A 22,677-nucleotide genomic window follows, 5' to 3' on the forward strand; every position below is an offset into this window, starting at 1 on the left:
TTGTTTAGTGTTTAAATTGAAGCTTTTGTATGAGAGGGTAGATAACAACATCCACCCTAAGCAACATATACATTAAAAATACTAAGAGATAATGTACAGTACTTCTATTCAGTACTATTCCCAGTAATTCTGGAAAGAGGTCTATGATTTTGATCTACATTTTCTCCTGTTCTGCTTAACATGACCCTCCACAGTGTCTACTTGCAAAATCATGTGCTCTAATATATATTAAAATTCATGGCATGGAGGGCTTCAGTAAGACTTGAGTAAATTGTGGAGAAATGATAGGGATGCATTTCAGAATGAGTTGTATATGCACAGCTGTTTGGATAGTGCATATACATTTGCCAGATAAGAATTTCAGAAGTATGACACTTTGTACAGATGTGGTGCTCACACAAAGGAACAATAACTTGTAATTCAGAATATTGACAATGAAACATCCAAATGTTTGCTAGGCATTGCTTCAAGTTCTAATTTGGAATATAACACGAGCAGCCTTTTCTCATTTAAGACATATCTACAATTTGTTTTCTGCAGATTTTCTTGGATGCAGAATTCACAGCCTAGTGTAGGGTTTGCACTGGCAGAGCACGTTAGATGTTCAGTAGTTGCTTTCAACAAAATTTGAGGCTGTGAAATGAGCTACACGAATGTTCATCAAAACTGCAAAAGGAAACCGCCTGTAAGCGCCAGCACACAGTTGTAGAATATTTTGTTGAGCCTCTCCAGCACCAGTAATTGTTGTAACTTATTATCCAACAGTATCGTTCCAGACCCAGACTCAGTGAGGGTTTCTTTTCAACCTTTTATAAAATTCCATTGAAAGATCAAACTCTTACATCTCCCACATTAAAAAAGATAAGAAGTAAACTGCAATAAGCAGCTGTGAGTATGCTGTATATTTCATATAACAAGTGATATGTAAAACTGCAGTCTTATTGCAGAGGAAATGCTCTAGTGCACATCTTTCCGTTTTAGTCATCTTGTTGCTGCTACATTCTCTTCATATTTGCAATTTAATTATCCTCAAGGCATACATATGAAGCTAAAAGTGACTTTCAGTCATGTCACATATAAATGGCTTTTCCTCTGTAGCTGTTCAGACAGGGGGATGGGTTCTGTTTGACTTTGAGCAATCTACAAGGGGAAGTTAATCTATCAGCTCAATAGAAATGGCTGCTAATTTTAAATGGCCAGCTTCATCTTTCTTCAACAGAAGAGCCCATTTTCCCCCTCCTATAAAATTGTCTCATAATCTAAATGAAGCCATTCCCATGCGTGTTATCAAAAGGTAATAGTTCATGCCTCAAAGTTCTCAAGGGTGCGATTATGATGATAACAACCATACTCTGTATCATGTCTTATCGATTAACTAATGAAATTCAGGAGGGGGAGGATTGAAGACATTTCAGAGGTCACTCTAAACATAAAAGAAGTATATTTACCTTGCTTTACCATCCAAAAACAACCACCACCCTAACCCTTTTGAAAAGGTTTTTGTAAAGGTGCAACTAGCATTCAATGTCAGGTCCTACTTATAATTAGTACATCATTTTTGTACAACTATACATGGACATATAGTAGTCCAGCACAGACATCTTCAATCAGAAATAAATCAAGACCTGCAAACTCTATGAACAAATAACCATGGCTGGAACCCTAAATTTGCTCCTGCAGGCAGCAACATATTCTGAGCGGAGTTCTGCTCCTGTAACACTCCCACCAGTGGAATCGGGGCTGGGTAGGAGGGAGGTGATTCTTATGGATGGTCCCTTGCCCTTACAACCTAATGTGTAACTCTCCCATAAAATCTGCTTCAAATGATTTGGGCATCCTCTGGAGCAGCATAAGAGCTGGTGGGGGTGGGCTGGCAAAAATGGCCTCCTCCTCTGGATCTCAGTCACAAACATGAGTACAGTCATACCTTAGATCCCAAACGCCTTGTGAGTTGAATGTTTTGGCTCCCGAACACAGCAAACCCAGAAGTGAGTGTTCCGGTTTCCGAACGTTCTTTGGAACCTGAATGTCCAGCGCAGCTTCCACGGCTTCCGATTGGCTGCAGGAGCTTCCTGCAGCTAATCGGAAGCTGTGCTTTGGTTTCCAAACATTTTGGAAGTCAAACAGATTCCGTTCAACTTCTGAGTTATGACTGTAGATTAAACCCTTCTGTTTGTAGAAGCTTAGGATCCAAGCCAATGTATATATTGCTTCATCAATGACTTATTACACATTTGAATCAGGGTCTTTTGGGGGGCTGAGGTATATAGTAATTTTTATAGTATATACAACTGTTCTAAATGAAGGTGGCTAATGAGAATATGAAGTAGCCTACCTTCTCAGTTGCTGGGAGTGAACTCTGTTTCAGCTCTGACTCCCCACCACCACCTTTGTTTTTACATATATCATCTCCAAAAGTCAGTTTTTAACAAACTTTTGAAAACATTTAACAAGCCAAATGTCCAGGAATTGTTCTGCACAAATTTGCTTGAAGCACTTTAGGAGATCTATTCTAGTAATGACCCTTTTGGTACATTTTGCACAAAATGAAACCATTTGTGGCAAGGCTGATACTGTGGAGTTCAGCTGTGCCTCACCAGCAATTTAAGGCCAGTCTTGACAGTTTTTCATGTTGTAAAAAAACAAAGAAAATGGCATTTGCTGTGCTAGACTATGAAGTCACTCTTTCTCCAAAAAGTTACTGCAGTTAGCATCAGAATTCAGTTTAGATCCTAGATGTAATTCTAAACCATAGTTTGGTATCATGAGCCTGAGCCCTGTCATCATGTGCTCCCTCCTCCTGCTTTCATCAGCACAAACCATTAAAAATTATTATTATTATTATTATTATTATTATTATTATTATTACTATTACTATTACTATTACTATTACTACTACTACTGCCGTTGTTGTTGTGTTTATGTGGCACTCCATCACCCAAGTTTTCTGGATCGTTTTTTTAAAAGACCGTAAAATCTAATCTAACATGGCATAAAACCTGCAGAAGAAGATAAAATCAATGCCTCAGAGCTCACTTCAGCACCTGAATTTCACAGATCTTAAAACTCCAAAAACCACAACTTGCCCTTATATCTGAACTATTACACTATATTTATATTTCTAAAAATGGGGGATCAGCCATGGCATGTTTCTTCTTTCCAGCAATCCTAGGCACAACTCAAAACCTGTATAGCACTTAGCACATCTTTGTTTGAATGCCTGCTATCTCCTCCCACATCCCACCTTAAGACTGTGACTAAGGACAGACTCTGTGACTCCAACAGCAGACAACTTTCCCCACCAACATTACTCTTGCTCTGTTTACCATCCAGTCCTGGAGAACTCTGAACTTAGCACACACTTTTCTGCCATTGTAGTTGGTCATGTGGATTTTGGTGTGTATGTTTTATTAAGCTATAGCCTATTTGGAAGAGCAGAGCATGTGAGAAGGCCAATCTGTAAACCAGCTGTAGTTTTTAAAATTCTACTTTAGTTATGCAAACATTTCCAGATTTTAAACAGTGTGCATGTTGAAAACTTGACTGTTTTTGAACACTAGAATATAAAAAGGTGCTTTTCCTAAAATATAGCCACCCTTCCTCTTGGCTAGGCTTTCAGGGCCTTCATTGTCCTCCCTGTTTCCATAAAGAGGCTGATACCAAGAGGTTTGCCTCAGGAATTTCAGTGGGACATAGATAAAGGCACTTTGGACTGTCTTACCTCACTAGGTTCACATGTGAGGAGATGAGTCAAAGTGGACAGGATAGCCTGCATAAAAAATGAGCGGTTAAGCCTCAAGGCACAGGAACAAAATGATTTCCGCCCCGGTGCTGTGGAAAGGATGACTTCAATGCACTCACTCCTCTGCTGTCACATTTTTGACATGTTACGGATACTCATGTCAGAGCTGAACAGATGTAATCTGCGTATGCTTCAACTGTTTATATGCCTTCAACAAAAGTGTCTAGGCCCTGAGATCACCAACCTTTTTGGGCCCATGGACACATTTGCAGCCTGGGCAACACACACAGCAACCAAGCCCACACAATTTATTATATTGGCTACAACAGAATGCTTTTTTCAAGCCTAATTTCAGGGAGGACCCTATGTGTGCCAGGGGAGGTTTGCAGGTGCCATGCTGGCAGCCCCTGTTCCCGCCAGCCAGCTCCTCACCCCAAAACACACTCAGAATGGCTTCATATACACATTGTACATTTAAACACAACTTGCCCCAAAGAATTCTGGGAGCAGAAATTTGTTGAGGGTGCTGGCAACTGTAGCTCTGTTGGTAAACTACAGTTCCCATGATTCTTTGGGAGAAGCCATGTCATTTAAATGAATGCTGTGTATGCAGTCAATAGTTTTCTACTCTGTCTGTATAACTAAGACAGCTTTGTTCTAACCTTGATATTGATTAGTTTGATGTAATCACTGGAGGCATTTATTTCTGAGGCGGTGTATATACCATACCTTTAAAGCACGTGGCTGCCTTCCAACACAGAATCTGGGGAAATGTAGTTCCCACAGAGCTACAATTCCTAACACCCTCAACAAACTATAGTTCCCAGGATTATTTGTGGCAAGTCATGTGCTTTGCATATATGACATATATGACACGTGCACATGTGGACTGGGATTACAGTGGTACCTTTGGTTACAGACGCTTCAGGTTACAGACACTTCAGGTTACAAACTCCGCTAACCCAGAAATAGTACCTCAGGTTAAGAACTTTGCTTCAGGGTGAGAACAGAAATCGCGCGGAGGCGGCGGCGGCAGCAGGAGGCCCCATTAGCTAAAGTGGTACCTCAGGTTAAGAACAGTTTCAGGCTAAGAACGGACCTCCAGAACGAATTAAATTCTTAACCCGAGATACCACTGTAGAAATTTAAATAAGGTTAATGTTGTTGCATTTGTGGTGAGCTAGAAAAGCTAGTCTCTCCTTGAGTTCACCTTGGCATCAGAATGTGTCCCAGAGTGCTAGAAAAGCATGATGCCATAACTCGACTTGTGGAGAAAATATCACCTTAAATGGCACCTGTGGCAAAATCCCAAGTGACTGAGGCTAGTCTTGGCGCTTGTAAATCACCTCTCAGTATGAATCCCTCAAACGACTCTTTTATTTTTCAGATGTACCTCAAATTTGCCTGTTGAGTTAAATTGTCAAGAATCATCGTTAACTAAACAGGAAAAGCAGCGTCATAAATCACTAGGAAGAAAAATGCACTACAGGCCTGGCGCCTGGGAAACAAGAGCCTAGGAAAACAAAAACACCCTGACATTGTGGGGCATTTGGAGTTGATTTTAGGTTTGCTTATCTGTTTATAACAACCATGAAAATGTTGTTAGTGTTGGAGACAAATAAAAGCGACAAGGGGCAAAACTCATTTCTGAGTTAATGGAGGAGTCAAGGAAGGCTCGCCTCAGGATTTCTTTCGGATTAAATGCCAAATGCTGATCTCAGTGCAGCAGGCTCCCATTTGAAGTTCATGGCTGCATGGACTGGCTGCTGAGGAGAGGGGACGTCGCCTCACTTGCGGTCTGTGAAGACTTGAGCACTTGTTCAGATTTTGTTTTTTTTAATTACTTTCTAGCCCTCGCAGTTCCAGACCGCTCGTAATGGTGATCAAAGTATGTCTCAATGGGTCAAACCCAGCAAGTGATTTAAAATAAAACCCTCACATCTACTTGCCCTGTCAGAGGCCTACATTTACTGTTATGCACACAGAAAGCTCACACCATAGGGGTTCTCCACTGATTTATGCTTATGTGTTTTATTTAGATCATTTCTATTTCTTTATTTGCAGATATCTTTAACAAAATCTCTCTTTTTCTATTATTTTAAAATATCACTCTAATGCAACTTGAAGAATTTAACAAAAGAAAATGGGGGAGGGGATGCAATTCTTCTGAGGTACCATTAGGTAATAACATCATTCAGGAGTGCCAACTTGAATAAAATATTGGAGGGGCCCAGGTAAGCCCCGCCCAGCATAATCAATCACATGACACAGTTGACATACACCATTTGAATGGCAATGCCCATCAACTTGGGAATATTTTATTGGGGGGGTGAAGCCCCTAGAAGTTGGCTCCTATGACATCATTATTATTTGTTTGCCTTTGCGGTTGCCTGTGTAGGGGTTGTAAGACCCATCCACCGTGCCAGTTTAGAAAATTTCTATACCACTTTACATAAAAAAAACCAACCTAAGTAATTTACCTCATACAGTGGTGCCCCGCAAGACGAATGCCTCGCTAAACGAAAAACCCGCAAGACGAAAGGGTTTTCCGATTTTTTAGCGGCTTCGCAAGACGAATTTCCCTATGGGCTTGCTTCGCAAGACGAAAGCCCACAGGGAAATCTCCGGGGACAGCGGGGAAGCGCAGCGCGCCTTCTCCTCTGTTCCCGGACCTGTCCTAAAGGCTTGCGGTGGGAGGTCCGGGAACAGAGGAGAAGGCGCGCAGCGCTTCTCCTCTGTTCCCGGGGCTTGCGGTGGGAGGAGGGTTTTTCCTCCCCACCGCCAACATTCAGAACAGCATTCTGAATGTTGGTGGTGGGGAGGAAAGCCCTCCTCCCACCGCAAGCCTTCAGGACAGGTCCGGGAACAGAGGAGAAGGCGTGCAGCAGAGCGCCCCTCGCGCGGGGCAGCAGGCTGCTATCCGCAGCTTGGAGAGCCCTGCAGGGAACTCCTGCAGAGCTCCCCAAGCTGCGAATGTCTGCCCCGCGCGAGGGGCGCTCTGCTTCAGAGCGCCCCTCGCGCGGGGCAGCAGGCTGCTATCCGCAGCTTGGAGAGCCCTGCAGGGAACTCCTGCAGGGCTCCCCAAGCTGCGAATGTCTGCCCCGCGCAAGGGGCGCTCTGAAGCAGAGCACCCCTGGCGCGGGGCAGCAGGCTGCTATCCGCAGCCTAGGCAGCCCTGGGGGAACTCTTCTGAAGGCTGGCGGCGGGAGAAGGGCTTTTCTTCCCACCGCCAGCCTTCAGAAGGCTGTTCTGAAGGCTGGCGGTGGGGAGAAAAGTCCTCTCCCCCCCCGCCAGCCTTCAGAAGAGGTCCGGGGACAGACTGTCCCCGGACCTGGTCTGAAGGCGGTCTCCATAGGAACGCATTAATTGATTTTCAATGCATTCCTATGGGAAACCGTGCTTCGCAAGACGAAAAACTCGCAAGAAGAAAAAACTTGCGGAACGAATTAATTTCGTCTTGCGAGGCACCACTGTATCTTAAAACATCACAAATACAATCTTGTAAAATGTCACAATGCTATCAACACAGTAGATATTTAGAGTTTCACCCTCCACTGAAACAAACAGAAAACTGTTCAGGTCATGAGCCTTTTGTATACAATCTCTCTAATCCCACGAGGAATTTTTCATACATGCACAGATGTTTGTTTACATATTTATGATAAGTATTCTGCAAATGGTCAACACAAAGTGCCTTACAGTATAACCCAAACTAGTATAAACACATTTTAAAAGCAAGATCATAAAGACCATCATAGATTTTAAAATATAAAATACAGTATGAAATACATTAAGCTGAAGACATCAACGTTTTAGTCCAGGACATCAGAGATAAAGCAAAGAACAATGATAGTTTCAAAACATCACACCAGAATCAGCAATCTGGAGCAGTCTGGCATATAAAAGTCTAAGGCCCTTTTAAAAGCAACTCAAGAGAGGCAAAATATACATCCAGGTTACATGTCAGTATATCGCAAACCTGGGTCTTCAGACTGCTAGACGGCATGCAAAACTCAAAATGTCAAGATCATTTTGCTCTCCTATCAAGTCCTGTTGTTATATCACCATTTAAGTTGCACCACCAGACTCATACACTGGCTGTATCTACACGGATATAAAAAACACTATTAAAAAATGCTATGGGGGGAAAGCTCCCAAGGCAATCTGCCATTGACTTTGGATTCTGCTCTACAGTGCCATCTGGTGTCACATTTTTATAATGCATTTTAGCATTATAAATTGACCTGTGTAGCTGAGTCCTTAGGAAGACAGCAAGATATCTAGGCCTGGGCTGCTATGTACTAACTTTCTACTCTTGTGACCGAAGGGAACAACTAAATCCTAGCTCATTTTCTGCCTATTGACATAGCAGGACTCCATGTCAGTAAAACTACTCTGCGAAACCCAGATGCTTACTGGTGAACTAAACTTATATCAAGCAGAATAGATAGTACCCTTATTAGATAGGTAAGGAAAGCAATGCAGACAAGCACTTAGAAACACAGAGAGGGAGGCAGACCATTGGTCCATCTAGTTCAGTATTGTCCACATTGACAGGCATCAACTCCCCAGATTTCAGACAGGGAGTGTTTTCCAGCCCTACCTGTGGATGTCAGGCAGGGATTGAACTGGGAACTTTCTGGTTGCAAAGCAGATGGTCTACCACTAAGCTCTTAGACAAGCAAGTCCAGTGAATCTAGTATTTTTCCAGTCAGCACAGATCTCTTTACAGATTGCTAATCACTTGAAAGAGCTTGTTATGAAAATTAGCTGTATGTTTGCCCTTTTGGTTAGCATAAGAATAGCCTATTGTACTTTTTAAAAAGGACGTTGAGGGACAAGCATTTAAGTCTGTTTGCGATGGTATATTCTGATGAGATAAAGTCTTCTATATTTGGAAGCTAATCATTTGATTGGACTCTTGTTTTTTTGCAGCTGTGCTAGGGCTTGTTGGGCACAAAGGCTTAAACAAAATCCAGAATATACAGAAAATGTTAATGGACATTTTTCCTTTATGTGGATATGAACATAAGACGAGCCCTGGTGGATCAAGCCAAGACCCAACTAGGGCAACATCCTGCTCTCACGGGATGCCTATTGGAAAGCTGCAAGCAGGACCTGAGTGCAATTGCACTCTCCCCACTTGCAGTTGCCAGGAACTGGCATTCAGAAGCTTATCGCTTCCAAATTCCAAGTCACATTTTAAGCACAAATACAAATTACTCCTTTAGTGTTGGCCCCACCACTTTTGTAGTGTCCCCCCCTTCCTTTATTCAGTGCAAAAAAGCAGGCAGTGAGGTACAAGTTTTAAAACCTAATCAGTATAATTACAGGGGAGCAATCGGATTTCACTGAACTTTGGGAAATGTCATACCAAATAAATTCTCCCTTCTGAGTTCACCTATGGCCGTGCAGCTTAGTCCAATTATCAAACTTTTCTTTGTTTAAAAACAAAAACGGCCCCAACAATTAATTACCACACATAGTTTCGCCTGCACTGGCCATGCAGCAAAGTTGTTTCCTTTCAATTGTCTGCCACTCAGATATTTAGACAGGCTGTCATTGCCTGCCACCCACTGCCCCTGTTGCCTTGCCCCAATTTTTTCAAGCCCTACAGCGTTATTGTTTGATGTGTCTGGTGAGGGAATTAAAGTAGATGAAGACTGAGGATACCACTCCCTTAGGTAATATGTATTCCAATTCCCTCCAGCTATCTTGCTGCCAATCCCATCCTCCTCACCCCAGCCTGACTCCCCTGCACTGGAGACTGTGGAATAATTAAAACTCCTCTCAATTAGGTGTGGCAGAGTTAGAGATGCAGCTGAGATCCTGCAAAGGTGTACATACAAACTAGCTGGCCTGTCAAGATGGCGTTTCTTGTAAACTACACAGATGCAGGTTAACTAGCATGCGCAATCCAGCAAAAAGAAGGGTGGGGAAAAGGAGCAATGATGTGCCAGAACAATTCTTGGAACCTACTTGAATCCTACCAAAAAATTGAGTTTGAGGGACACTTGATTTTGCTAATCATCTCAAATACATGTTAAAACTGCAGGAGATGGGGAGAGGAATGAGAAATAAAATATTGTGGAAAGGAGAGAAAACAATAAACATGGAGAGAAGTGTTTTGGATCTAAGGAAGATATATACAGGGGGAAAAACATGGTGGAAAAATGAGTAGTAGAAATGTGGAGGTAGGGGAGAAGATAGATGGCAAAAGAAATGTTTGTATATTAAAAGGAAGCAGCATGGTCAGGTCCTACAGACAGTGGCTTACATGGAAGAAGAACCCTGCTTCCTACTCTCTTCAGTAACACATTTACCAGGCCCCAGCTTTTAAATTGCCCATGGCTACTGAGTGCCTGGGTTTTGCATCCTTTGTAAACAACGGTGAGTGATTATTATGAAGCTATAATAATAATAATTTAATAATAATTTATTATTTATACCCTGCCCATCTGGCTGGGTTTCCCCAGCCACTCTGGGTGGCTCCCAACAGAATATTAAAAGCACGGTAAAAATCAGACATTAAAAACTTCCCTAAACAGGGCTGCCTTCAGATGTCTTCTAAAAGTCAGATAGTTGTTTATTTCTTTGATATCTAAATCAGTCTTTAATTCTCATCCAGGATCAAACCCTGAAATTGTATTATTAACTGACATGGGTGTTTAAAAACAGCGCCCTCAAACTTGGAAGTTTCCCAACATTTTCTACAAGGAGCTCTGATGCTGAAGACAGATAGCACAAAGGGGTTTATGATGCTTTCCCCTTTCCTGGTCTGTCCAACCTCCTCTGCCCCAAACACAGTTGATGGTGGCACTGCCATACACAGCCATGCACCCCTTCAACAACTTAGCTTATCACTGCTGGCCCATGAGGCAGACAGAGTCAACCACCTCAGGTGGCAGAATTCAAGGGATGCCTCTGAGGGCACCCACACAGGTATGCCCCCTGCCACAGCTGTGGGGGCTTCCAGGCTCCAACAAGATCTTGCAAGAGCCCCATGAAATCTCGCAGAAGCTTTGTGGGCCTCTCACTAGATTTCCTGGGGTTCTTGCATGTTCTCAGCAGAACATGGAAACCACAGTCTTATGAAAGCCAGATTCAAGGCAATTGTAACATTCTTTCAAAACCCTTTTTATTTGAATGTGTTTTGATGACATTACAGTTTGCTATTGCTGGGGGAATGCATTCTAAAATCTGCTGCAGCTTGTTTTCATATAGTATTTGCAAACAAGTCTGACAGGTGCAGCACAAAACTCTACTAATGACAGCCTTAAGGTATAACCCTAAGTAACCAGTCAAGGAATCAAGCTGCAGTTTTCTACACATAATTGGGTATGTAGAATGAATGCTAACATTGAGAAATCAATTACTCAACACAGAAAGTTCCCACAGCATTTGTTTAGTTTCATGACCTGCACAAGACCATGATGCATCAATAGGAAGCAATCCAGACACACCAGAAAAGAGAGACAATTTTGCTAAATTCACAGCCATGCCTTGATTTTCAGTATTTCAGTATCCTAACTGAGCCAAACTCACTCCTCTTTCATTGTCTCCACCATTTTTGTGTTGAACTATTATATGGTATTATGAACTACAAAACAAACCCATATTTGCTCGTCTAGATGCTAGTAAATTGTTGCACTTATTTACCTCCTCCACCACACGGCATCAGTTATCTTTTTCTGGCTCAACTGCATCCTAAACACATGCATGCAGTCAGTGCCCTTCTCCAATCTAACCTATATCTTTCATTGTTACTTTCCTGGCCTGCTTTTTTGGTGTACTCCAGTTGGGTTTTCTTAAAAGACTGTATTTCTAAGCATTTCCTGAGAAGGCTGGGTCTGCCCTCTGCTTTCCATACATTTCCAATATATGGTTGGGCTAGCCAAAATGTTTGAAGCACCTTTGCTTCCCCATATCCTTTGCTCAGTATTATAGCCCTATAACCTGTCCTTCTTCTGAAAACGTATTTGATGTTTTCCTTTTATGGATTCAGGAGTACTCATGGTGAAATCTTAGTTTATGGAGACACTAGTGTCTGATTCTGTTGTTTTTTAATTCAGTATTTAACAATGTTTTTTACTCAGTCATGGCTCACACAAAGGCTCTGAACATAGGCTTTGCCCACTTTAAAGATGCTCCCATTCCTTGCCTCTTGAAATACTTTACCATCTATTATCTTGTTCAGGATTATTTTGTTGATAGGCATCAGTCTATGTCCATTGCAACAGGGAAATTTTTATATTCTTAAATAAAACATGGTGGGTTCAGTAGGAACCCAAGGATTGATTAATGGGATCAGGGTGGGGGGTGGGGGTAAAATACAGGGCTGGATTACTGACAACCCCAGACAGTGTGACCTATTTTGACAGGCTGACTATGTGTTACCTCTCCTATTTCTGTCTTGCTTATTATTGCAATCTCAACCATTTCTCACTCTCATAAGATTGGCTTCCCTATTGCTTTGCATATGAATTTCTTCAGTCAGTCAGTCAGTCAGTCATTCAAAGAATCTTCCTGGTTCTTTCATTGCTCTGCCTCATAACCCCAGATTAGTCAACTCTTTGCCTCTTATTCTCCAGCTCTGTATTAGTTACTAAGTATATCATCTGCATATATGTGTAATCATGAATCATCCGACAATTTTATATTTCAGGAATGGCTTGTTCAAGCCACACAAAGTTACATTTGCTTGATTTTAAGTTATATCTTTTCCCCTGATAAAGTACAACCAGCACCGTCTGGCTACTGAAAAATTGCCTGAGCAAGCCCTTCTGATATTTGTATCTATTTATCAGTCCTAAAATTATTTGCAACGGTTTTGATGTTCCTCCCAGGCAAAACAATCAATGTTCTCTATTAATAACATCCAATATTATGCCTATATTCTGCAATGTACATTGTGATGACATATGAAAAGTCAATCATATTGTTTAAAAAGTAAAAGGAGCATGTTGGCCCCGTAAGAAACAGCTAAAAATCAATACTATTACCACACCAACCAAAATATTACCAAAAGCTTTTGTGTGCTCCTGAAATCTTTGTCAGGTTACATGGTAAACAGATTTGGGAGGGGGTTGTTAAATGCATGGCTGATGTTAAAGCCATAGAGTCTGCATCTGGTTAAAGTCTTCAAATAGAATAGGAGTGGGGGAATCACAGATATTCAAATGTCAGGAACAGCTGGTATATCAATAATTTGACTGGTGAATAGTCCGCTGTATGTGATTAATTATGTGGAAAGTTTGTATTAAGGCATGTGACCATCCCTTGAACAAGTAGTAAAATCTTAAAACTGACTTATTGAGGGGGGTTAGAGTTTATTTTTTGGGTCATGTAACAAAGAACATTTCACAACATATAATTCACAAGTAGAAAAGAAACACAGGTTCTTTCACATGTAGGATGGTGCTAGGAGACAGGATTTTGGATGACAGATTGTGGGATGTGAAACACAAGAGCAGTCAAGTATAACATCCCTAGAGTAGACATAAAAGGGGATGTCTGGACCAGCCAGTCAGAACTTCCTGTTTCTCCTAAGCTGGGACAGACTTCCTCTGCATGTGACTAGAGGTGGGCGTGGCCTCACCTGTGCAGGTAACAAAAGCATAGGACTGTCCACCATCTCTGACTACATTCATTGGAGAAACAACATCTGCTTAGCCTAAAGATGCTCTCTTGGCTTCCAGCCAAGAGAGGACAAAGGAACTGTCTCTTTATGGGATAGTTTCCAGGTATATTACTTTTCTAAGCTAAGTCTGCTTACTGGGATCCAATTGTGAGCAGAATGTGAGTGAGTAAACTCTTTTTATACTTTTATAGAAGACTGTGTCATGTCTTATCTTTTATGAGGGACTAAAGGGGAATTACCTTTAAAACGTATTATAGAAGCTTTAGCGAGCCTGAGCAAATGCATCCGCTGTAAGTTTAAAGAGGGGAATGTTACTCTGCTAAATTGTGGAACTTGTTAGCACAAGTTGGAAATGATATAATCAAACAATATATCCTCTCCTGCATCCCTGAACATTCCCACACAGATGAGACTGATCCACACATATCCAAGACAGACCAAGAAAATATCTGTATATGGGGAACATAACTAGGAGAATCTAAGATTTTATTTACCAATTATGACAAATCTAATCAATTTCACTTCTTTGCTGGTGGGTCAAAACCCCACCAGTACCAGACTGTAGATTTGGGCTGCTCATCCTTTTCCACAACTCTCCCACTTGAATGTACAATTACCTCTCATTTGGCTATATAATGAATTTAGCTACTAGGGCTATGGATGGAAGGAGCAGTTCACATCCACAGTTTTATGTTTTTTCATCCCACAGACATGGATTTCTGCTTTAGTATCCTTGATATTCTTACTTTAAGGAATTGTGTTGCAATCATTCTGATACACATTCAAGTACAGATGGCCTTTGCTCCCAGTAGGATTTCCATTCTTAACCTTATCATACCTGTGACTGATCTCCGAAGAATTTATGCTTTTGAATTATGGTGCTGGAGGAGACTCTTGAGAGTCCCATGGACTGCAAGAAGAATAAACCTATCCATTCTTAAGTAAACCAGCCCTGAGTGCTCACTGGAAGGAGAGATCCTGGAGCTGAGGCTCCAATACTTTGGCCACCTCATGAGATGAGAAGAGAAGACTCCCTGGAAAAGACCCTGATGCTGGGAAAGATGGAGGGCACAAGGAGAAGGGGACGACAGAGGACGAGATGGCTGGACAGTGTTCTCGAAGCTACCAGCATGAGTTTGACCGAACTGCGGGAGGCAGTGGAAGACAGGAGTGCCTGGCGTGCTCTGGTCCATAGGTCATGAAGAGTCGGACACGACTAAACGACTAAACAACAACAACAACAACAACACCAACACCCCTGGCTAGCTTGAACATCCAGACCCCAATAACTTCTCTGCCCCACAACTGATAGTAAATCAGAGAACTGAGCAGAAAGTGGGTTTGGGATAATTGCCCACTTCTAGAGAGATACAGTATCGTTTTCAGAAAAGAAACCTGCTGAATTATTGCCACACCCTTAACTGTACACTAGCTTCTGAATACTGTACCCCCTTGCTCTTTATCTTTCAAGCATGCAGAGAATGAGGACCAAACCACACAGATTTTGAGAGGGCTCTTTAGATGTCAGTGATTGGCTAATGGAATGGCTGACACATATTTCAGAAAGCACCTCATGCAGTTTTCTGGGATGGGCCACCCTTATCTCCACCCTATGCTTGTAGGTTTTAGAACTGCAGCTCTAGACATACTATGACTTACATTACAGTAAGTGTAATACTTAGAAATCCCTGCAGGTTGCATTCATTTACATGCTTATTTTTATTTAAAGCATTTTTACCTGGCTCTTCAGCCAAAAAAGGACTCCTAAAGCAGCTTATATAAGGACACCTAGAGCAACAATCAAAACAACCACTGCCTACAAGTTTTACAATTTAAAATATGCAAGAAAAACAGGGAAAATATAAAGGAAGACGAACACAAACAAAATCAGGCACCAGTTCTTAAAGTTACATAGTAGCTCCTACAATAACCAGTTGAAAAGAAAACCATTTCCTACTTCCCAACACTCCCTCTGCTGGAATAAGTTTCAAAGTTTGTGGCTAGTGTTGTCAGAATTCATCCAATATTTTTCTTAAAATAGTTATAATGACAGAAACAGTTTGGATAAGAGCTGAACTGTTTCATAATTAATCACAGAGTCTTGTTTTTGGATGTGGGCAGAGGCATTGTCATCAGTGCCTTTTAAGAAGAGATTATTGAAGCACTTCACAGGCAGCTGTACTTAAGGAGAACTAAAACATGGTTTAGAACAAGTTTCTGGAAAGTTCCACATTCTTTCAAATAATACAATTCCTCTCCTACCAAAGAGAGAGGTAATTGCTGCCAGAGAAGTATAATGTACAAGTACAGGTGAATTAAAGTGCAACCAAAGCAATCACTGATGCACTGTGCATTGAATAGTGTATCATTTACATTAATCAGACCAATTTTCTCATCACTGTGAAGCAGCCTTCAAGGATGATCGAAGTATTTTGACACTCACTTCCGATGGTGGCAAAATGCCATTAATAACAGAAAGTCTTAGAAATAGTATAGCCAGGCACTGAAGAAAGAGATGAGCAGCAAGAATGTATCTGTCTACTCAGCAGGGTATGATTGCTACTAGAGAGTGCATGTTTGAATTAAGAAGCTAATCAAAAACACACAAAAATCCCTATTTTGAAGCAACTGATTGGCATCTGTCATTCCCACTCCAGCAAAACACCCCAATCTAATTCTAAGCATGCCTACTCCAGAATAGGTTCTGCTGGTTATCAGTGACTTCCGCACCCCCTGCCTCTCCTAGGAGGTACATTTAGGACTACAGCTTAAAGGATCTTCTACATCCAGAGATGAATGAACAAAGGAAACACCACAGTTAATTTCTTGCAGTATTCAGACTAAATATTCTCATATTTTCTTTCCCTGGACTGATTGAGCTTTGAGAATCAGGAAAATGCTTGACAATCAGTTTGCTTTGTTCTCTGGTGACTGATTATTCACATAGGCCACCAGAGGGAGTGGCCTTCAAAGCCTGGAATCTGCAGGGGAAATGAAAATCATGTTCCAGGACACCACTATACTTGACCCTCCATTTTCATAATGCAAAAAGAGTACAGAGGGCTCCCCAAATTCCTCATATGTTTTGTTTCATCAGTGTCTGTTGAATATAAGAAGTGCCCTTTAAAAGAAACAGACTTCCTCATTTTCGCCCATGTCAAATGTTACAGGTATTATTCTGATCACATAATAAGCCTTTTTTCAGTCCATGCTGAATTTTTGATGTTTCCTATACTGGGGAGATAAGCATAAGGAATTTTTGATGTTTCCTATACCGGGGAGAAAAGCATAAGGAAGGAGTTGCACCCCACCCCTATGACAGCATAGCCATACTAATCTCCTACATGCTTCTAATTTTTTGTTAAACTAATGATAGACATCTTGGTTATTGATCTCTTACTGTGACATGCTCCAGAAAGACCTCACAAAACTGGGTGATGGGCAACAAAATGTCACATGAAGTTTAGTATAAGTAGTCATAAAATGGTGCGTGCCATGGCAAAAGAAACATTGCTTATCAGGCAAAAGGTGCGGTCCTGCTGGCACAGAAATTATCCGGGGCCCAGTCATCGGTAGGCCAGTTTGTTGTAGGCTATAAACTTATATGGTCAGCCATCCCAAAGCTTGGCACAGTCTTTCCTTCAACAGTAACTGAACATTAAATGAAGGAAGAGAATTGGCACAGGGATTCATGAAGGTAATGTGAAGAAAAATGAACAATACAATGATTGGGTTTTGTTGCCCATTAACCAACCTCCTCCTCATTATAAAAAATCTCTCTCTCTCTCTCTCTCTGAAGGCACTCAGAAGCTAAGGGTATTATATACAAATGACATTGCAAGTCTGTCCAGAGTTTATGTTTCACAGCAACCTCTAGCTACATTTAACAATATGTTCTGTTTTATTTTAAGTATAAGCAGAAACTTATACTGAATACAGTAAATAATTTCAAGCAAATGCCTAACTGCCATTAAAAATGAAGGACAAAAGCTGGCAATGCTTTGACTGATCTGACTAGAGCATCTCAAGCTCAGAGGCTCTCAAATACCAAATAGTGAGAATGAAGAATGGGCCCATTACCATGAGATAACGCAGTCTGTCAGGATTATTTTCTCCCCATAGAGAAGCAAGGTTATGGTATGAAGTGCTGAAGTTTTCATATCTCATTTTTAGAAATTGGAAAAAGGCGGCACTGCTCGTACTTTTTAAAGACATGCATGAGTTCCCGTTAATTTATGTTGTGATTCTTTGGTTTTTAAATTAAACCCCAAAATAATTCTAAATTTGGTATGAAGACCAAAGCAAACTTAGCAACTGTATTATTCAAGCCAGTCTAGTTTGCCACAATTAGACCCTCTTTTATATAATCTTAGATGCCAAAATCAACAAAAGAAACAATGTTCTTATTCTCTAAGGGCAACTATAGGCCAAGGTATTTTCAAACCCGCCTTTGAAGGCCCATCCATATAATGATGTGCGTAGAAGTACTGTTAAGAGCTATGCATAGACTCTCCTGGCTGAAAGTAAAGTGCTGGGAATTTGCCAAAAATACAACCATGCTTTAAAGGAAACCATTTTAAAAGCATCTACTTGGGCTTCTTTATATACAGAAATTCTCCTGGTTTTTCATACCACCTCTGTGGTATAATGAAAGCTTTATTTCCATAAATAGGTTAACTACTAAGGATTTGTTATTATTGCTGCATGCCAATTTCAAATATATTTATTTTCTTAAAATTGAGAATATTTCCTCCTCAAAAATCCCACAAAATAAAATATGCTTTATCTGGCGGAGGGAAGAAAGATTACTAGTACTAATTGCTCTGTCAATAATTGCAACCACTGGTTTCCTTTCCCTATTTACCTTTTCTCAATATGCAATCTGCTAATGTAACACTTCTTCTCTTTACAATATTTGTCCTTGGCACCAGATAATAACACTATTTTGTGGGCCTAAAAGCAGCAGACAATCCAAGAGTTGCACTCCAACACTGTTTATGACGTTCTAAAAGAGTCTGCTGTGCAGCCATTTGAGGGAGCAGAATATCCTAAGCCTTCCATAATTCTACTTCTCTTTGGTACATATAATCTCTTCTCTAGAGTTCATAACTTTTCTCTCTTTCCAGCACACTTGCATATTCACTGATTATTCTTTCATCCCACTATATACAAAAGCTCTCACTTGTCATCCCCACCCAGATGAATCACTCTAGTACAAGGCCTGCAGCATGGGTGGCATCTCAGCATCTTGGCCAAGCCTGGCAAACTGGTACACCTGCTCTGCCTCAAGGCTAAGGCAGCAGTGCTGGACAGATCTTCATCTTCTCCTCCCCTTAAATCAAAGCCATTTGAGAAAATGAACAAATTGCTCTTATTGAGAGAGTTAAAGCAAGAGAAACATTTACACACACCCATGAATGCCTGGCTTGAAGAGCACAATAACTTGATGCTGAAGAGTATTCTTGCACTGCCCATTTTTATCCATAAGCCTAATGTTCTAATAGGGCAGAGTTCACAGAGGACACACATAGGATCTCCCTGACTTGTTGAAGGAAGGGATTTATTTCCTTCACGAGCACAAATTACCCTATATATATGAGATAAGCCAACAGGTGCAAGGTCAGTCAAGCCAGCTGTTATGGCAGTGCCATCTATATACAGTGGTACCTTGGGTTACAGACGCTTCAGGTTACAGACTCTGCTAACCCAGAAATAGTACCTCAGGCTAAGAACTTTGCTTCAGGATGAGAACAGAAATCGCAGGGCAGTGGTGTGGCGGCAGCGGGAGGCCCCATTAGCTAAAGTGGTGCTTCAGGTTAAGAGCAGTTTCAGGTTAAGAATGGACCTCCAGAACAAATTAAGTTCTTAACCCGAGGTACCACTGTAAATGAATAGGGCATGTCAGCTCAGGAGTCAGCCAGTGAGTGTCAGAGAGAGTTTTGAGAAGGCAGTTGGAGTCTATGTTATGTTTTGAACTGCTGAAGCAACAGAAATACTTTATATTTATATGTATATATCTGCCAAAGTCAAAAGCCTACAAGCTGTATGCATATATCAACATCCAGAACTGTGTTACTGAAGCCTTTCTATTCTGCAACAATAAACTATTTGGACCTTAAGCTGCCTCTGTGTTGTGAATGGAATTGGGGGTCAACTTCCATCTTGTGGGTATCTCACCTTAGATTCCCAGCGTGACGTGCCCCTGAAATAATCGTAATTATTGTTTATTAGATTTTTTAGTCACTTGTTACCCAAAGATCTCCAAATGATTTACAGTGGCCTACAGAGACTGACCCACGTTACAGAAATCATCTGTAGTACATCAGACATTCTCTTCCTAATAATAGCTAGAATGCCAGTATTAAAATGTTTTTCTATATATGGGAATATGGCTGTTGCCCCACTAAAAGCAATAGTCACTGCTTTTAGTTGCAAGTAATTTTTTACAGATACTTAGGAACAGAAAATATCTAGTAACTACACAGCCCCAGGTGCCACGTAATACCCATTTCACATTTGTAAGAAGTCAATCTTTAAGTGTGGTGGTCCTTACACTCTGGGATGCCCTGCCTGTTGAGATCACACAGGTGCCTTCATTGCACTCTTTTCAGCACCTACTGAAAACATTCTTGTTTAGAAAAGACTACCCAGATGCTTAGAAACTTGAGGTAATTTTAATCTGTTTTAGTATTTTAACTTTAGCATGTTTTAAAGTATGGTTGTATTTTTTTCTGGATGTTATTGTTTTATCTTTTTGTAAATTGCTTTGAGGTTTTTTTTTAACAATCAAGCAGTGTATCATTATTATTAACTAAAGGGAAGCCTCAGAGTTGCGCCACGGCTTAAATCAGCCCTGGCCACACCCCTAAAGCAACCTGATTGGCTGCCTGGCTACGTGACATGGCCGGGGTCTCCCCTACCATGATGCGGGAGGGCAGCGGCCAGGAGGCCTGACCACAACCCGGCCCCACAAAAAAGTGGAGCTGATTTAGGAAAGCTTGTTTAGTTTCTGGGATTTTGTGCTCTGTTAGAGGAATACATATATACAATACAAATACAATATAGGACGCGGGTGTCCTATATTATACTATATTATTATTATGTACTATATTATTGTATATTATAAATACAATATAGGAATACAATATAGGACGCGGGTGGCGCTGTGGGTAAAACCTCAGCGCCTAGGACTTGCTGATCGCACGGTCGGCGGTTCGAATCCCCGCGGCGGGGTGCGCTCCCGTCGTCCGATCCCAGCGCCTGCCAACCTAGCAGTTCAAAAGCACCCCCGGGTGCAAGTAGATAAATAGGGACCGCTTACCAGTGGGAAGGTAAATGGCGTTCCGTGTGCTGCGCTGGCTCGCCAGATGCAGCTTGTCACGCTGGCCATGTGACCCGGAAGTGTCTGCGGACAGTGCTGGCTCCCGGCCTATAGAGTGAGATGAGCGCACAACCCTAGAGTCTGTCAAGACTGGCTCGTATGGGCAGGGGTACCTTTACCTTTACCTATAGGAATACATAGGAATATAATCCTGAATACATAAGATGGATTATTGCAATGCATTGTACATGGCTTTAGAATACAGTGGTACCTCGGTTTACGAACTTAATCTGTTCCGGAAGTCTGTTCTTAAACTGAAACCGTTCTTAAACCGAGGTGCGCTTTCCCTAATGAGGCCTCCCACTGCTGGTAGTGCCCTTCCACCATTCAGATTCCGTTCTTAGACTGAGGTAAAGTTCACAAACCAGGACACTACTTCTGGTTTTACGGAGTTCATAAACCGAACTGTTCGTAAACAGGGCTGTTCTTAACCCGAGGTACCACTGTACAGTTGAAAAACTTCAATTAGTGCATAACGTGACAGACAGACTGTCAGTGAAACCAGCAAAGAGTTAAAATATAATGATTCTGGAGCATCTGTACTGCCTGTCAGCTAGTTTCCAATAAGTATTGTCCCACATCAGCCTGCCAGGATACTGATTTTATTACCTGAGATCCTTCTCTTTGTTGCATCTCCAAAAGAAGCCCAGAGGGTGGGCCAGAGGGTGGCCCGGAGAATGGGCCTTCTCTGAAATAGTACCCCAACCTTTGGAACTTTCTCTCCAGGGAGGCATGCTTGGTGCTACCTTTAAGTACCAGGTAAAAACCTCTTTATTCTCCTTAGTATATGGTCAGTTTAATAATATTGTATATTGTTGTTACAATCCATGCTTTAGTGTGTGGTTTTATAATTGTTTTTGCACCAATATTTTGCACTGTTTAGTATGTTTTATCAAGTTTTGTTGTAGTATTGTAAATCCCTTTGAGACTTTTATTTTAGTATAAAGCAATATACAAATGTTCTAAATCAAATCAAACTGCCCTGCTTTGTTATTTTATTGTTTTACAAATCTGTTGGTTTGCAAATCCCAAGAAGAATAATCCTTCTAATGTCTGAGAAGGATAATGTTAGAACTCTAGATATTATAATCCTCAAGGAAGAGAAACAGAGTAAATAATTGTATATAAATATTTCTGTTTTAAAATTCTGTTCCTTCTATTTTGGAGGGAGAGAGTATGGCTAGATGTAGATGCCGACAGTTTACTGGAATTTGACAGAAACTGTAATAATCAGCTTCCATTTCTAGTGCCAGCTCTCTCCACATCCAAATCCCTGGGACCCTCTTCTGCCAGATCTTATTTGGGCTTCCAGTGCTCCTGAGGTTGTTTATTTTCTCTCACTTTAATGTGGAGGCTATGGTACACCTTAAGAGGGCTGAGTGCTTCTCCCACCAAAGCTGACAGCCTTTTGGGATATATCACTCCTGCTTCAGGGCACAGGCAGATTGGCAGAAGATGGAAAAATAAGTGGGTTCAAACACACTGGGGTCATAAGTGATGCACTACTACAGATAATGCAAGATTTTTACAAAGGGAAAGCTGAAGCCTAATTTTTTCCCTTTAACCCTCATTTTCAAGCTCTTGGAACATGTAGCCCAAAAGTTATTATCATCAGTTTTAAGGAATAAGCAAACTATTTAATTTTCGTGCTTGAAAATTAGTATGAGGATACAGTATAAACAACATTGAGACAGCAGGCGTAACCATAACAATCTCTCGTAATCATCCATGTGTTTCAGTTTCTGTCTGAGCAAATGCTCATTTGACCATCACAATTCACATTGTAAATTCACATTCTAAAATTAGAAACTAAGTACCATTGGGTGGTGAGAGAGACGACGGTGCTGTGACATTACGACATGGATACGTTATCCTAGCTCAGGCACAGGCAAACTCCGGCCCTCCAGATGTTTG

At 41.3% G+C, this 22,677-nt stretch overlaps 1 long non-coding RNA gene across 2 annotated transcripts in view; it reads right to left on the minus strand.

The window, feature by feature from the left end:
* LOC310744696 overlaps positions 1-22,677 on the minus strand; it is a 47,147-nt gene that overhangs the window by 3,237 nt on the left and 21,233 nt on the right. The window contains exons 2-4 of one of the 2 annotated variants that reach the window (XR_014539663.1): positions 3,722-3,769; positions 2,903-2,999; positions 519-666 (exon numbers count right to left, since the gene is read on the minus strand). This is a non-coding gene — a long non-coding RNA (uncharacterized lncRNA). Of the gene's footprint in view, positions 1-518; positions 667-2,902; positions 3,000-3,721; positions 3,770-22,677 lie in introns of those variants that run through there. The other variant, XR_014539662.1, reaches the window with a different exon arrangement.

This window comes from Podarcis filfolensis (assembly GCF_964270895.1).
Source record: "Podarcis filfolensis genome assembly, chromosome: 11".
NCBI lineage: Eukaryota > Metazoa > Chordata > Lepidosauria > Squamata > Lacertidae > Podarcis > Podarcis filfolensis.